The 16,155-nt window shown below is 40.2% G+C and overlaps 1 long non-coding RNA gene across 1 annotated transcript; it reads right to left on the bottom strand.

The window, feature by feature from the left end:
• Positions 1 to 2,775: 2,775 nt before the first annotated feature.
• LOC128819051 (uncharacterized) lies at positions 2,776 to 13,021 on the bottom strand. The gene is made up of 3 exons (XR_008440627.1): positions 12,761 to 13,021; positions 10,881 to 11,003; positions 2,776 to 2,877 (listed from the first exon to the last, which is right to left on the bottom strand). It is a non-coding gene; the product is annotated as an uncharacterized LOC128819051 (long non-coding RNA).
• Between the last annotated feature and the right edge of the window lie 3,134 nt (positions 13,022 to 16,155).

Below are 16,155 nucleotides of genomic sequence, written 5' to 3'. Positions count from 1 at the left end.
CTCTCTCAGTTCTAAGCCCATATATTTGCAGAAACAAATGGATACATTTCTGAAGGAGAGGGGTCAGAAGGTGTCTAGGGGAAGCAGAATTTTGGTGATTATTGCAGTCTCTCCTGTGTGTGTGCTGTCAGTCTCTGCCACACATGCAGTCATGGGTGGTTTGTGTGTTCAGCTTGGGGTGGTCACTTCTACATTCTTCCTGATATTGCTGTTATGGCTGCTGACACCAGTATCAGGACAGAGCCCCTTTTAACAATTCCTCAGTCTGCTTCACTACTTTTAGTCCCTATATTTCATATTTTCACAGATTTTAAGAGCTCCTTTCTAAAATGTCACCAGGATGTCATCATCAACTGCTGTTATGTATAAAAGGACAAGATGCAACAAGAGGGTTCCTTTAAAGCAGAAAGCAGCACCAGGTTTTGTGTAAATTACATGCTTATTTTGGCTCCTCGGTGTTTCTAGGAGAGGATGCCAGGAAATGTTGTTGCCTTTTCACATTCAAGTTTTAGGAGGATGTTTAGTGTTTTGGGGCTTGTGTAGCTCTAGAATATGGGTGAGAATTACCACGAGGTGGCAGCTGCAAGCCCTGAGTGTCTGTTGATTCTACCACTCTCCTTTTACTCTGTTATCAACCTGGATAACAGCTGGACTAGATGATCCTTGCAGGTCTTGTCCAGCTGGAATTATTCTGTTTTCCAGAAAACCTAGATGTTAAAAGGTCATGCACAGATGCTGAAGGATTTCTGGTTTTACAGAGGATACTTTCTACCACTATGCACTGATAGTAAGTATGTGCTCAAGTTAATATATGAAGCAACTTTTACTCAAAAATCAGAAGAGGGTTTTAGAAGCAGTGTTCTCTGTTTCTTCCTATACCAGCCCTCCACATTCAGAAGTGCAAGTAACACAGTGCAAAGTGACTGTGCCCTCTTAAATGGAAATGATTGGGATATGCAGAGTGTTCCTCTGTCCATGTGTGTATATACACAGGGAGCAAACAGCAGAAAGAATCTCTGCTCACAGATTGTCTTCAAAACATTTCCACTGGCTCCATTTAAAGACCCCTCAAAAATCTTTGAGAATATTGTTTGCATCTCCAGTGAGGGACAGTTAGTTGGTAATCAAGAACCAAATGATGACCAGCCTGGCCAATAAAAGATGCTTTTTTTTTTTTTTTCCTTTTTTCACAAACATTTACTCTTTTGAATACTTGTACAAAGACACTAGGAAAAATCAAAAGCATTGGCTTGATCTACGTTTAACACAGTCATAAATACTCCCCAAAGTTAGTCAAAACACAGTATGCTGTGAAGAAATCATTATTGCTGCAAAAAAACCACAATTATTTATTGCAGGAATTCTGAGTCTGCATGCTCAATAAGAAAGTAAAACTCTAACAGTGAACAGAGCTGATAAGAATTGTAACTCTTCATGAACAAATGCTATCCAGAAGGCTTCACATGTTTCTTTTTTCAGTAGCATGCAAAATCTCTGTGCATAATGTCCACAGAGAAGAGATTGGCTATAACCCCTGGCAAGGAATAGGTTACTTTCAGTAGCAGTGCTGTGTAGCTGGAAGCCATGTACAGACAAGGTTCATGCTTGGTGCTGTGGGAGGAGTGTAATCATATTCTCTCTCTGGTCAAATCAGGCATTGGTCTTCTAATCACAGAAAGCTTCCTCACAATTGCAGCAATGCTTTTGACTTGGTGAGGGACCCTTAAGATAAATAAAATTGAGATGCAGCTCGTAGCATTTCTGCAGTGTGCTTTCACTTTTGGTATACCATGGAACTGTGATGTCCTTCGGTTGTTTGGGTCAGGGTTTTTTGGTGTGTTTTTTTTTTTTTTTTTTTTTTTTTTTTTTTTTTTTTTTTTTTCTGTTTGCTTCTGTTCCAAGGTCTCATTTCAGGTTTTAAAACCCCTAAAAAAAATCAGTGTCCTCATAGGCTGTTTGGATAATGAAAGTGACAGTGTTTTGGGGAGCTTTGTGGCACTGCACTGAAATATATTTGCATTTATCATCTCATATTATTTCAAATAATTGTCTTGAGGAAGTCAGAAAACCTGCCCTAGGAAGTTTTCTGTCTGAGTACCTGTGTAGTGCCTGTAAATCTTGCAAAAGAGGCCATTTGGCTATTTGTGTGTGGTAACTCATGGATTCATGCTGCTGAAGTGAGACAATCTCATCTAAGCCTCTGTGCCTTGCCTTATTTGTGAAAAGCTTTTTCATACCAAATACCATATTTAGCAAAACTGAGCAAAATTCTGCTCAGCTGCTCACCTATATATAATTTTTCAAATTACTTCTTCCCCTAAAATCAAGGCTTTTCAGCACTTTTCCATTGTATCCTCCTCCTCCTTGGCCCCCAAAGTCTTTTAGTTTATTTATCATTCTTTCCATTCTCTGCCAAATAAAGGAAGGTTCCAGAGCAGAGTAATGAGCAGTAAGGAGGTTGGCTAGGGTAGTGTTCTGACTACAAGCCTTAGCAAAAGCAGGCTAGTAGGGCTAGTAGTGAAGGATAATGAAAAATTCAGTGAAAGCTATTAAACTACCAGTAGTAGATTTTAAGCCATACCCATTACCTAAGAAACAAATTCCTTGCTCCCAGCCTTCACATCTTCTCACTGCTGTAGAAAAAAAAGCATGAGCAGGTTTCTTTTAAATTCCTGAACAAGCACAGAAAGAGAATACTGCAAACATTTAAAATTGCAAATTGCTTGTTTGCTGAAGATGAGATTTATTCAAAAGGGTGCCTGGTCCTTGGGGACTTGAAGAGGTTGTTTCTCAGATGAACTTTGTAAAACATAAGCATGTTTTTCAGATTATTCCCAGCATAATGTGCTAAGAAGAATACAGTGAATTTGTTATTTCCTAAAAAAAAAAAAAAAAAAAATCAATTACCTGAAACATTCCTTCTAGACCTATAACATTTATTTCAATGTTCTGTCAATAAATACAACAAGGTTGTTTTCCTGTCAGATTAGTTGGAAGAATAATTTGAGGAAACTTCTATTTGGTAAGTTCAGCTGCAAAAAGCAATCAAGAAGAAAAAAAAAAATCTCTTGTTATTGGAAGAATCAAGGAGTTGTTCCAGAGCAAGTATTCATAGGTTTGCCTCAGAATTCTTTGGTTGGTACCTGAAGGCCAATTTGCCTTTCTGCTCTCTTGCTTTCAAATGCCAAATGAGGGGAAATGAAAGCCCACATCTGAGGAAATCTGAGCAATGTTGGAAATACAGGGGCAGCATTGTGAGTACTGCAGTTCTGGTTGTCCTTTACAGAAATCTCTTTTTATTTTGGTTGTGCATTAACCCAAGCATCACCTCCTGCATCTCAGACACTCACCTGTAACATTCCCTGTGGCACTTCTCAGCTTTGGGGAAGAAGACAGAGTTTTCTAAAACTAATGCAAAACTCACAGTGTAATTTCACCATTTATATTGGTAATATCAGAGGAGAAAGCCAGGCCTGCCTGTCCTGCTCGAATAATCTTTCCTTGACTTTATCAACTCCTGCTGAAGATGCCAGAGAAGCATTCCCAGTTCTGTGCTGCATGCTCAGGTCTACTGCTCCCAGCAGAGGAGGCAATCAAGAGTCCTCTCATGAATCCTGTGCAGCCACAGCATCCATTTGGCCCAGAATTAATTAGATTAGTTATCAGGGCTGGAGAAAGTAAAACCAGAATGAAAAAAAAAAAAACAGAAAATATTTTAAAATTAAAATAAGAAGCAAAACTTTGAGGATTCTACACCCAATCACATTGGAACACACTCTAATCCTACATCACATCATCTCATTAAGTGCATCTTCAGCTCAAAATAGTTTGGGGGACAAAGAAATATCCACCTAACACAGTTTCCCATATAATGACACAACATTATTATCAATGATTTCTGTTCATTCTGCAATATTTATTGGAAGTCATTATTATTATAAGTGTAACTACAATATCTGTATTTCAAATCTGTCTGCATTATGGTTTACAATCCAGTTTTTGGCAGGGGCCTGCCTTCTGTAGAATTTGTTTTCACAGCTCTCTGAGGAATATGAGGAAGGTACCTGGCTTCTTGTAGGTGGAAGTATGGCATTAAAAGGCCATAAATGGGGGGGAAGGAGAAAACAACAAAAATTCCTTAGAAATTATGAAATATTTTGTCAACCATGCTGAGACTGACCTGCTGCACACAATGGTGGAAGCTAAAAGAAAACTATTTCTGCAACAGAATAATGATGCACTGTGAATCAAAAAGGAAAAAAAAAACACCAGAAAACAAAATTACTACGACTAATTTTAACATTTAATTAACTGGTGCCACAGTTCTGAAGTCTCTTGACTTGGCATCAGTGTACTTCTGTGTGTTTCAGCCCTTTTTTTTTCTGTTTTACTAGATGCTTGTTTTAAGCTGATTTCTTGATTTCAACTGCAAAAATCACAGTACACGCACTTAAAAGTGGGATGGTGCAATCAGAAATGGACTTATATGCAGAGTCATGTTCTTCAAATTCCTTTCTCCTAATCATTTTTGCATGAAACATGGTAATAGGAACATCACTGTTCATTGCCTTAGGCAGCTACTCATGCTAGTTTCTTGAATTAATATTTGATTGTTGCATAGAAAAATTATATAGACTTGGGTTTCAAGTAACAGCATAATTATCTCTTTGAGATAGTTGGACCTACCACTACTGAATTAACTATTCATCTCCTCTGCCAGTGTGGTGAAAGAAGGATCAGGTGGTGGCTGGATTGGCAAAGGAGTGGCTGTGTTTGTGTATGGGGAGCAAGGCAGGAGCCTAAGAAGGATTTAAGCCTCTGCTCACCCCCCTGAGGTGGACTCAAGCTGTGATTCTTCTTCCAGACTAAGGATGTTTTTTGGGAAGCATTTCTATTTATTCTGTAATATTTATTGGAAGTCATTGTTATTATTACAGGTGTAACTACAGCCTCTGTATTTCAAATCTGTCTGCATTATGGTTTACAATCCTTAATTTTGCATTTAGAATGCTGTACCAAAGTTCATACTGGGCAGTTGGCTAGGGATTTCCTGTCTTATATTAAAAGTGTTTTGCTTTGGTAGGGGATACTCTCAGGGGATGCCCACTGGCAATGATATTTTCTGCAAAACCAAAACATCTGCATGTGAAACTTACTTTCAGTGTGGAAGAGTCAGGCAGAAATGAAGGCACAACCAGAATCCCCAAAGATGAAGACACTGCCTGAAATAAATCCACCCCTGATTCATAAGGTTTTCCTGTAGTATCAGTGTTCTGACAGGTTGAATTGCAATATCTGTGTTTCCGTGGCCTTTCAGCTACAGTGTGTTTACTTGTGGCCAGGAAGTGCAGTACTGCTCCAAAGAGCATAGAACTGCTCCAGCAGGAGCTTCAGACTGCAGGAACAGGAACCTTTTTTTTTTTTTTTTTCTTTCTGTGTGAAACAATGATGTGCATAACTTACTCCTCTCTCCTCTTGCTCTGTGAGGCTGCTGTGAGGCTGTGGCTGTGACTCAGCTGGTACAGTCTACAGACAAAATACTTAGGTCTGGATGTTCTCCAGGGTAGCTGTAACTGAAGGTTATACGTGCACACACTACTCACATGATAACATCTCACATGGATAGAAACCAAAAGACATTATGGAGAAAACAGAGAAGAAAAAAGAAAAAATTTTTTGAAATCAGTATTTGGTACCCCCATCCTGAAAGTTGTATTTGGAAGCAGAAGCACCTCCCCTCCACTGCAGAGGTGGCTGAGTTTGGGTGACATTGTGGGGCTGCTGCAGACATGGATAAAAGCTGCTGCCCACGTGTCTCTGACAGAGCACCAGTTGGCCAGTTTTGTTCCAAAAGATTTACATAAAGCTGGTATTTGCAGAATTCTGTCAGTCCATCAAAACAGCCTGGGGACTTCCTACATGTATTTTTTCAGCATTCCACCCATAAAGGAACCCCTATTGCACAGCATTATCTTGTTGTAATGCAAGCAGTCCTTCATTTTGCACAGCAAGCCTAGAAGAAAACAATGGTAATCCATCTGCTGTAAGATTTTAATCTTTAACCCAAAGACTTTTCATAGTAAGAAGAAATTCTAAGTGGAATCTTTTGATAAGAATGCTGTGATTCTTGAGTTCCTCTGCTCATAAGCATGAGGTAACATGTTCTGGTCTGTTGTTTGAACTCATGGAGCTAGTTTCAAGCAAAAGCATATTTTGTTCACTAAAGGCAGTAATAAAGGGTGGCCACCTCATGAAAGAACTCCAGAAAGTAGAAAACTTCCCATAATTCCCAAGCTGTGCTTTTATGGTTTTTAAAAGAATGCTGTTGAATCTGCACTTGGAACAGGGTAGCTGAATCTTATTTATAGCTCTGTTCTGTCTGGTGCACTTCCTCTCACTTCCCTACAGAATGATATGAATGAAAATGACACTATTGACTATGAGGGTAACAATAAAAGAGCTTATAGAAATATGATTTTTATAGATTCAAGACTAAGAGAATCAAACCCCTAAGTTATGATCTTTGAGAATAGGGGAAGGATCAGGCTGTGCTAGTTGAAGAGGCCTCCCTGGTGGGTCTTCTTCCTTGTAAAGGTGACAGATTTACCCTTTCTCTCAGACCTTCTAACCTGACTAGAATTGGCTGTAATGAAGGTCTAAGTGACGAAAAGAAAAGCAGAGTGTAAAAGATGCTAATCAGTCTTTGTTCTTTTCAGACATCACATACAGGACCTGGAGTAAAGATTTTGTATGGAGAGGGATAGATTTTAATTAAGCATCTTAATAGAGAAATCCTTCTTGTTTTTTTTCAGAATAAATTAAGGAAGTAACTTTGATGCAATATCATTTTCATCTAATCAGTAACATTCTGAAATTACCATGTTGTTTTCCATTAGAAATACCATCATCCAGCAAATCAGATAAAATTATTTAACATAGCTATATTGCCACCTCAGCTAACATTAGCTTGGGCATGTGTATACACAGAGCAGCAGACGGCAAGTGAATTGACAAATGTTTATAGGGAGAAAAGGGCAGACAGTATCAACAATTTTATATACTCCTTTGAAAAAGATGCCTGTATTTGATCTCGATTCACTAATAATCAAATAAAGGCTTATCAGGGTTTTGCCATTTGCATAAAGTAAATAATGATTACTGACACCAATAAAAGGCAAATGTCCTTAGCCCTTACTTGTGTGCACAAATTATTAATATTTCCATTAAAAATTTCAACTTTATATTTGGCATGAATTCAGAGGTTTTTGTTTGATGTAAACCATTATGTTTAACATAGAGCTTTAATACCAGAATGTATGCCATGTTTTAAACACACAAAACAATGTGCATGAAGATCAATCAGCTTGCAAACCTGGGACAACAGTTACCAGTGTGGAAAAGGGATGAGGTCACTGCTGCATGACTGTGTTGTTGATAAATGTGTGTGGTGGTTATGGCAGTTTTACACAGTTACAGTTCCTGTGGGCAAATCTGCAACTCATTCCCAACAGCCAGAGGCAGGCCACAGTTAGCCTTGCACATCCAAGCACTATTGTTATTAATATTTATTTTCTATTACAGTAATGCATTGAGGTGAAGTCAAGTGGGTGCTGTATTTGCCCAAAGTGAGCTTGTCAAAGTGAGCAGGAGTGGGAAGCTGGGACACCTGGTGATAAGTGACTCACTCAAGACTACAGAGAACAGCTCTGTGAGCCAGAAACAGAACACTGCTCATCCAGACAGACTTTCTCTTGACCCACAATACACACTTCTCTTTCTAGTGGAAGTTCTTCCAAGGAGAAGACATTCTCAACAGAGTTTTAGGGAGTGTTAGCTCTTGATCCTATAATTCAGTCACATGAGGATCTGACTTAGTAGAAAGCAAGGAAGGCAGCAGTAATCACATGTTCTATTTTTTCACCTGCCATAGAAGCCAAACTAAGGGGTTTGGGTGTATGAATATGCATTACAAGAACCATCCAAATGTCCCTCTCAGAACAGACTTTCATGATTGCTTGTTACATTTCTTTCTTTAGTTTGGCTAGATTTCTACCAGTTCAAGTAATAGGAAAACCTAAAACTGCAAATAAGTTTTGAGATGACTTGAAACCCTGTGTAATGGGTTCCATCAAAAAAAAGAGTTGCTTTTATTGCCATCATAGCTGTAATGCAATTTCATGTGGTGTCCTTACACATACTATAATTTCTCATATAGAGCTGTCAGCAATAACCTTTTGTGGCAGCAGAGAGAAAAAAAAATCCCCAAAATGCATACTTGTCTTACATATATTTGTGGACCTTAAATCCTGGCTAACCATATACAGCTGTGTTTCTCTGATCTTTCCTGTAGTGAGGAGCATCGTGCCTTTTGTAGAGCAGAAGCAGCTGGCAGGGCTTGTGCAGGTGATATCTTGGAGGAAAGTCACAGCCCAGCCTTAGTTCTGCTTACCTGGTGCATGAAAAGACTTGGCACCCTCTGCACTCCTATGTATTCACAAGAACATAAAATATTTTGTGGTTTTGTCATTCAGTTTTCCTTCTTTAATTCTGAACACAAATAACAGCTTAACCTAACAAGAAGTCACAGGGAAAAAAAAAATCTTATAAAGTTGGTACATGTCAAGAACAGAGGAAGGCTGCAGGACCTATGAGCCTCAAACACCCAGCAGCCTGATTCACTCCCTGCTGCCTCTCCTCCTGTCACAGACCAATTTATATTTTGTGCCTCAACAGGAGTTGTTCCAATGCTGGCAGAAACTTTTAATGATCCTGAGCCTCACATGCTGCTCTGGAAACAAGTTCTGAAGAATACAGAAGATTTTGCAATATATTATCCCTATTTAAAAAAATGTATTTCTCACCAAGAATTCATGTTCAGATACTCTACCACATTTTAGCATTGTGGGTTTTTTCCTCATCTGGAGATGCATTATCCCTTATTCAAATTCTTTTGTTTTTCAGATATCTCTTCACCTTCTGATGAACTCTGGTAAACTGTAGTATGGTTAGTGGGATTTTAGAGGATAGATTAAGATTCTTCCTAGCTTCCTTCTACTTATGCAGTTGTAATCAGTCCTTTCCAATGTGTAATAAATACATTATCTGAGCACTTATTATCAATATAAGTTGATAATATAACATTATCAGTATAAGTGGATAATTAGCTTCATTTATGAGGAAACTTCTCCTTGAGCAAGTAACAACCTAACATGACAAGTTGGTCCATCCCTTTTTCAGGAACATCTGTGTTCAACCACCTGGGAATCACCGAAAAACAGGATAATTCTGATTGGAAGAGACCTCTAGATGCATTTAGTTTAACCCCAAAACACGACCAACTCTGACCAGATTGGTTAAGGTTATCCTGCAAGACACCAAGGGAGTATAACCCAACCCATGACTAATGGAAAGGCCAAACCTGGAGCTGTGAGATGAGCTTGGAGGAAGCTCTGTAGCCTGAGGCAGATTGTGCTCAGTAGGGCTAACAATCTCACAGCCTTTCTCATGATGTGTCAGTGGAATTAGCCATTTAGGTTGTTAAATTTTATACAGGATTTTAACTAAGGCAAGATCAGCTACAGAGAGACTCGCTGAACAGAACTGAGTCTTAGTTCACTTCATCCTTGTCTGATATCACACAGGTCACCTACACAGTGCTGTCCTGTTAAGATGCCTTGCTGAATTTTTGAAGCTCATGTGTCTTCCTGAGGCTCTGTCTTCCTCACCTGCAAGTTCAGCCCATTTTTATTCTCTCAGCCTTGGCTCCAGCACTCCCTAAAGCTGTTTAGGGAGTTTTATGCTTCCCTTTTATGAATACTGTACTCAAGCAGTGTATGGCTAGCAGGCACACAGCTTTTGTAGATGATAATGTTCTTTATTTTCTCAATGTGGTTCATTTAAAGGCACTTAAAGAAAACATTTTCCTGCAGATTGCTAGTGAAAGGAGATTGCTTTGGGTAGTTTCTTTATATTCAGTTTATCTTGACTTTTACATGAAGTGGAAATGTACATTGTTAATACAGGGAAATGGTCAAAAGGAGAAATTATAACTGCTTGCATATGCTTTTTTTAAATGTGTTTCTGCTCTGAAAAATAATCATGTGAATTTGACCTGGCCTCACTTAGCTCTTCCTCTCCATGAGAGTGAGGGCTGCTGACATTATTGGAATGGTTACTGTTGTTAGAATGGTCTTCCTGGCCACTCTTGGAGAGACTGAATTACATTTGAGATTTTATGCATCATCAGTATTTTTTTTTCCTGTAAATTGCAATTGCAGGAATACCTCAAGCACTCCTGTGCCTTCAGGATATGGTTGACAGTACTGCATGATTATAACTGAGATCCTGATAAGCAAATGAAATGACATGGATGCATAAGTTTACCAAAAAACAGAGCTAAGAGAGTTTTGCTGAGGAGATGGGTGGAACAATGCTTTGGTGAATGTGGATTGAGGGTGCTTTGGCAGCTGTTACAGCTAAGAATGCCACATCAATTCTTCCACGTCTGGATGTGTGCTGCACATACCTACACCTCTGATTTTTTTCTGAACCCCTGAAGAATTCCAGGGCACGTGCATTTGGTCACATTTCTTATTTATTTTTTAAATTTGGGCATGAGTTTATATGTGCAAATTTTGGCTTAGGAAGATCAGATTTGTCTTTTCAAAAATCAGGGATTATTAGAAGGACTTCATTTTCCCCTTGAAAATTGCCACCAGCTACCCCACAATGTCTTTTGGCTTGGAAACATTAAATTAGTGTTTTGCTTTGTATGTGCAAAGCTGATATCCTTTGCCTCTCTGAAGGAAGAGAGACCAATGACCACCTCAGAACCAATCAATTTCCAGTCTGCTCTCTATTTCCACCACTGATGCTCCTACCTTGCATGTAAAGCAAACCAGCTGTTACTAGATTTCACAGCAGAAAGATGCAGTGATTGTCAGAAGATTGTGTGTATTCCAATTTGCATAGGCTTCTCCTCCTTTCCACCCTCCTTCGCATGACTAAAGAAATTAAAATGTGTGAGTTTAGAAGCAGCATATAATATATATTCCTATTTTCAGTGAGTCAGAAATACATGATCAACCCCCTAGATTTTTTTTTTCAAAAATAACATGCAGTTAAGGTGATTTTATTGCATAAGAAATAGTAACAATAAATATGACCTGTGCTTAGATGGTACACAGTTGTTTTTTTACCTGAAGTGATAAAGACAACTTAGTAAATGGGTAGTAATAGAGTGTGGTTTGTCAGACAGTACATAGCAGGATTTATTAGTGCTAATATCTGTTAAGAAAATACACTGTTAGCCCTTCTCTACATATAGATTCAAACCTTTCTATTGATATCCTACAGTAGAAATAAACCTGTTTAAAAGAATTTCCTTCTCTGGCACAGCATGCCTTAAAATTTGAACAAAAGTCAGCATGATAAAAAAATTGATCAGTTCAGTGAACACATTTCTTTGCCTTAAACTGAAATGTGCATTCTAGAAGAGCATGGCTTGTGAATTGGAGATCCGTGAAAGGAACAGACCTGCTAAAAGAATCACATTTTGATGAAACAAGCTTATTTGCTTAACAGCTTTCCACTGCAATTAACATATGCGGCAAATGTGTCTATTTAATGTGACAGTCTGCTCAAATAACCCTCTTTCAGGAGTGGGATTATATAATCTGGAAATAGCAGAGTTACACTGAGATTAAAATTATTGAATATCTTGCTTATCAAAGATGCCAGCAACACTGTCTCCTCCTTTCCTCTGTACCTCATGCTGACTTGTAAATGATCTGCTCGAGCTCTGGTGTCCTTAAATTAATGAACTGTCTGACAGCAGCATTCAGCACAGGACTGCTATTTGGAACAAAAGAAAGAGAAACTGAAAGGAACCCTGGGGAAGACAATCTGTGCAGCAGCAGTTCTGGAAGTATTTGGCCTCCTCACACTTCATGGAATGGCAGTGGCATTGGTCCTACAAGACTGAAACTATGAGGATGCAAATGGCAAGGCATGAAAAAATAAAGTGACAAGATGTATGATCAGGGATCTCCTGGTCCCTGGGGCTTGGCTGATCAGTGGTTAGCCCATGATCAGTGGCTCCACTGAGACCATTTGCTCCTGGGACACACACTGGGGATCTTCTGACCAGGGCAGTGGCTTGGGCTGAGAAGGGGACACAGCGTGGCCTGCTGCCCACTGCACAAAATGCCATGTGGGACATTCTGAGCAGGGTTGGAAGTCACAGCACCTGCCCCTAGGTTAGCCTCAGGAGGCTACAGTCATATCAAGGAATCCCTCATGACATCATAAAGGACTTGATATTTCACTAATGTTATTTCAGCAGAGTGAAGCTCTGGCATTTTATAGTCTTTGCTTTCCCACAGTATCTGTTTCATTACACGGGGTTTTTAATGACAGTCTGGAAACTCCTTGAATTGTCCCTAACCCTGGAAAACTTCCAAGTGTTCCAAAAGGAGTATAATGAGGCTCTAACTCTGAGGTATTGTGTTTTCAAAGGTGTAGGGGGCTGTTTCCCTTCTTGTCAGAGGGTTTGGCTGTCACTGTATCTCATTTGGATCATCACCCATTTCAATTGGAAGATGCAAACTCTTTCAGTGTGGTCACTGCATTATGGAACATGCAGGTGGTTATCTGGGCAACATGGAAAAAGCTTTTGCTTACAGCCAGAGGATAAAGAGAGCAAGCACAGAATTCATTTTTCAGCCCCACTGTCCCCACATTTTAAACAAATCTGAATTACCAACTTGAGTTGCCTGATGCCCAGAGAATGCCCGGTCACCTCTAAGGCAGTAATGTTGTCTTTTCTACATGCTAAACTTGCAGACTCTTCAGGCTGCAGCACCCGGATTTCCCTCAGGTGTACTGAATATTTCAGGTGATGATTGACCGCTCTCCCTGATATTTGTATGATTATTAGTCTCTTCTCTGTGTGCTATTCAGAGGACAGCACTGCTCATAAAAAGCAGATAGGAGCAAGCTGGGCTGCTGCCCCTGGTGAGTAGGAGAGAGGATGGGCTGATTGATGACCCTTGGCTGTTTTTTGATGTTGCAGTTGTTTTTTATGATGTCATTAGGAGGCTATAGTCATATTAAGGAATCCCTCATGACATCATAAAGGACTTGATATTTCACTAATGTTATTTCAGCAGAGTGAAGCTCTGGCATTTTATAGTCTTTCCTTTCCCCATAGAATTAGAAGTTGTCTAACTAGAACCTAGAAGAAATGCAAAACTAGTCAAATGTCGACTTCAAAAGTTATGGTTAAAGAATGCTAATATATTTGGCTCTTTTGGAGCACGTAGCACCTTTAGGTGGAGGACATGATGTGTTTATAAAAGATGCCATCTGTGAATCATATCCTCACACAAAGGAAGAATCACACTTTCATTTTGGTGCACAGAAACAAAGAATTCTTTTTCCTGAACACTGACAAATGTACCATAGGACAGCACCATGGCACCTTTTAGCATAAGAGCACTAAGTTGTGACGTAATGGTGCAATCAGGGCAACACTGACAAAAAAATGGAGCCCAAAGCTATAATTTGCTAACATAAGAGGGAAATCTAAACTGTACTGAGAAGAGATACTGATTTGATGGGTTTGGTGTAGGTGGAAAAATCAGTAGGAGTGTTGTTGCCAGCTGTACCACTATAAGGGGTGTGTGAGGTTGGTCAGCCTGTCCTAATACACTCAGTAGTATAGAAATATTGTTCATGGCTCCATAACCTTTCCTTTTTTCTCAGAGGAATTACACCACTGCTTTTACCTTCATTTTCTTTGTTCTCTGAGAGTTCACACTGCAAAGGAACTTATTTTTAATCTACATTCCTATGATTTTTGCATTCTTCTCTCTGGTTGCTCCCAATTTATGTAGTAAACAGCAATGATATTTATTGTATCATTTTTAAGATATTTCATTATTTCTTAGCTGTGATTTTGGAATGGTGCTGGAAAGCCAGCCAAGTGGCAGAGCACCTGAAGCCCTACTGAATGGCAATAGGAATTGGATGTTTACCTTACACAGATGCTTCCAAAAATCCTTGCTGTTGACTGCAAAATTCCACTTGAAGCTCTTTTAAGAGCTGTTGAAAATTTTACCCATAATGACAGGGAGAAAACTCCAGAATCTAAAAGACTGCCATATGCATGCTAATCTGAAATTAACACTCTTTTATTTCACATAGAGAAGTACACAAAATTAAAAAGCCCCTCTGAGAACCCAGCTGGACTTGTGGGAGATCCTTTTTGGTCTGAATCCATCTGCATTCTGAAAAATCAGTAAATTAAAATGAAGGGGGTTTTCTACCCTAGAGATGCTACTGCAAGTATGAGTATATAACACCTCAAAGTTATTTTACAACCCCCAAAACAGCTAATTGAAGTGTCTCATATGAGGCACAATGCCAGCCCTGCCTGTACCTCTGTATGCTGTTCTAAGATCCGAAGAGAGGAGGAGAGGCAAGAGATGAGTATGCATTTCAGCAGCACACCAGTATCTCAAGCTATCAGAAATCTTGCTGAGGAGACTGTCCTTTCTCAGTCCTCGTGGTCCTAAGCCATGTCTCTCTGCCTCTCTGGAAGTGCCCTACTCATCACTGGTGCTGAGCTGTGGCCCCTTCACAATCATAACCCTCAAAGCATCAGATTTTTCTTATTGCCAAGGGTACAAAAATGTGCGTCCAAGAGCCCCCAATCTCCACTGTTCATCCTGCCAGCTGATGGAAGAGTCACTGACTTAAAATCCTGCAACCCAGAGTCTGTCCCTTGCTCTTCCCTGCACTGACACAAAACTCAGTGCTGCATCAGAAGTGAAAGGGCTCCAGGGATCAGCAGACACCTGGCACTGGGTTCCCGTGGTGTTCTCCTGTGATCAATAGTGAGCTCTGTCTGTAAGAAGACTCTGTGCTGTAGGCATTTGCTGTTTGTGCTCAGCCAGTCCCTGACATGTGATTTCACAGGCAGCTGGCAGTGGTCCTGCAGGTAGCTTAGGACTCTGGACAGCTGAGGACACAACCCTCTGAGGGAAAAATAGTTTTACTTTAGTGTACCAACAGTGGCATGCATAGAGAATGCGAATAGAAAAAAAGAGTCCTCAGAGTAAGTCCTGTCACTTGGCATTTCACAGGGTCATTGGTGGCTTTGTGATCCCTTTTTCTATGCATCACCAATTAAATGTCTGTTTGACAGGCTGCACCACCCTGGACATGTCTGGAGATGCCCCAAAGGAGGAGGTGGGAAAGGGGGAGAGTTACCTGAAGCCTGGGATAGTTATCTGTTTGCTTTGAACAGAGCAACTAATCTACCTCTGGGGTTTTGCTTTCACACAAGTTCATCCAGTTCACCTACTTACACTGCTCGTTATTAATAGAATTGTTAGCAGGTTCACTCCACAGCTGGTAGGGGAGGTGTGCACATGGGTGGCACCTGAAGACAGAAAGTATCTGATTGTATCTAATACTATTTGGCTCATCTTCCCAGGTGTTCTGTTTTACAGATAATAAACCAGACAACTTCACAGAGGGAGGTACAGGCACACCCTAGCTGTGGGCTCCAGCTGTATTCCAGCATCAGCTCACAAGGGGGGTACCTGTGCTGGTGAGGAGTTAGGACTATGCCTGCACACACAAGGGAACACAGACATGGATACTATGAGTGTGCAAATGTCACACATGAACAGACTTGTCACTGACCACTAGGTCTTCAGAGGCACCTGTGGTCCCAGCCACTCACTGACACTCAAACTCCACTGTCTGTGGACACATCCTTGCCCATGTGCACCTTTTAATTTTTCTCATTTGTGGTCATTTATACAGAAGCCAGTCATGGCATGATATGCTTTCCACAGGTGCAATGCAGCAAGCTGTGTTTGCAGCAGGGGCTGTGCCTGCTCGGGGTACAAAAGCACAGATATGACTGTTGTGTGACAGAACTCAGCTCTGATGTGTGCACAGGAGGAATGGATCATGCACACTGCTCCTGATGAGAGGCTGCTCTGTGTCCTGGTACAAACAAGAAGGAGGTCTGCCATGGACCTGAGGCTCTGCTCTGTTATACATTCTGTGGTCTTCCTCTGGCTGTGAGGCTGAGTATTGATACTGGGAGGTTCAGGTGCAAGATTTTCAGCTAGAGGAAGC

The sequence above is a fragment of the Vidua macroura genome, chromosome 25, assembly GCF_024509145.1.
Source record: "Vidua macroura isolate BioBank_ID:100142 chromosome 25, ASM2450914v1, whole genome shotgun sequence".
In the NCBI taxonomy this organism is placed as follows: domain Eukaryota; kingdom Metazoa; phylum Chordata; class Aves; order Passeriformes; family Viduidae; genus Vidua; species Vidua macroura.
The sequence above is the reverse complement of the archived record's forward strand: the minus strand, read 5'-3'. Positions and strand labels throughout refer to the sequence as shown.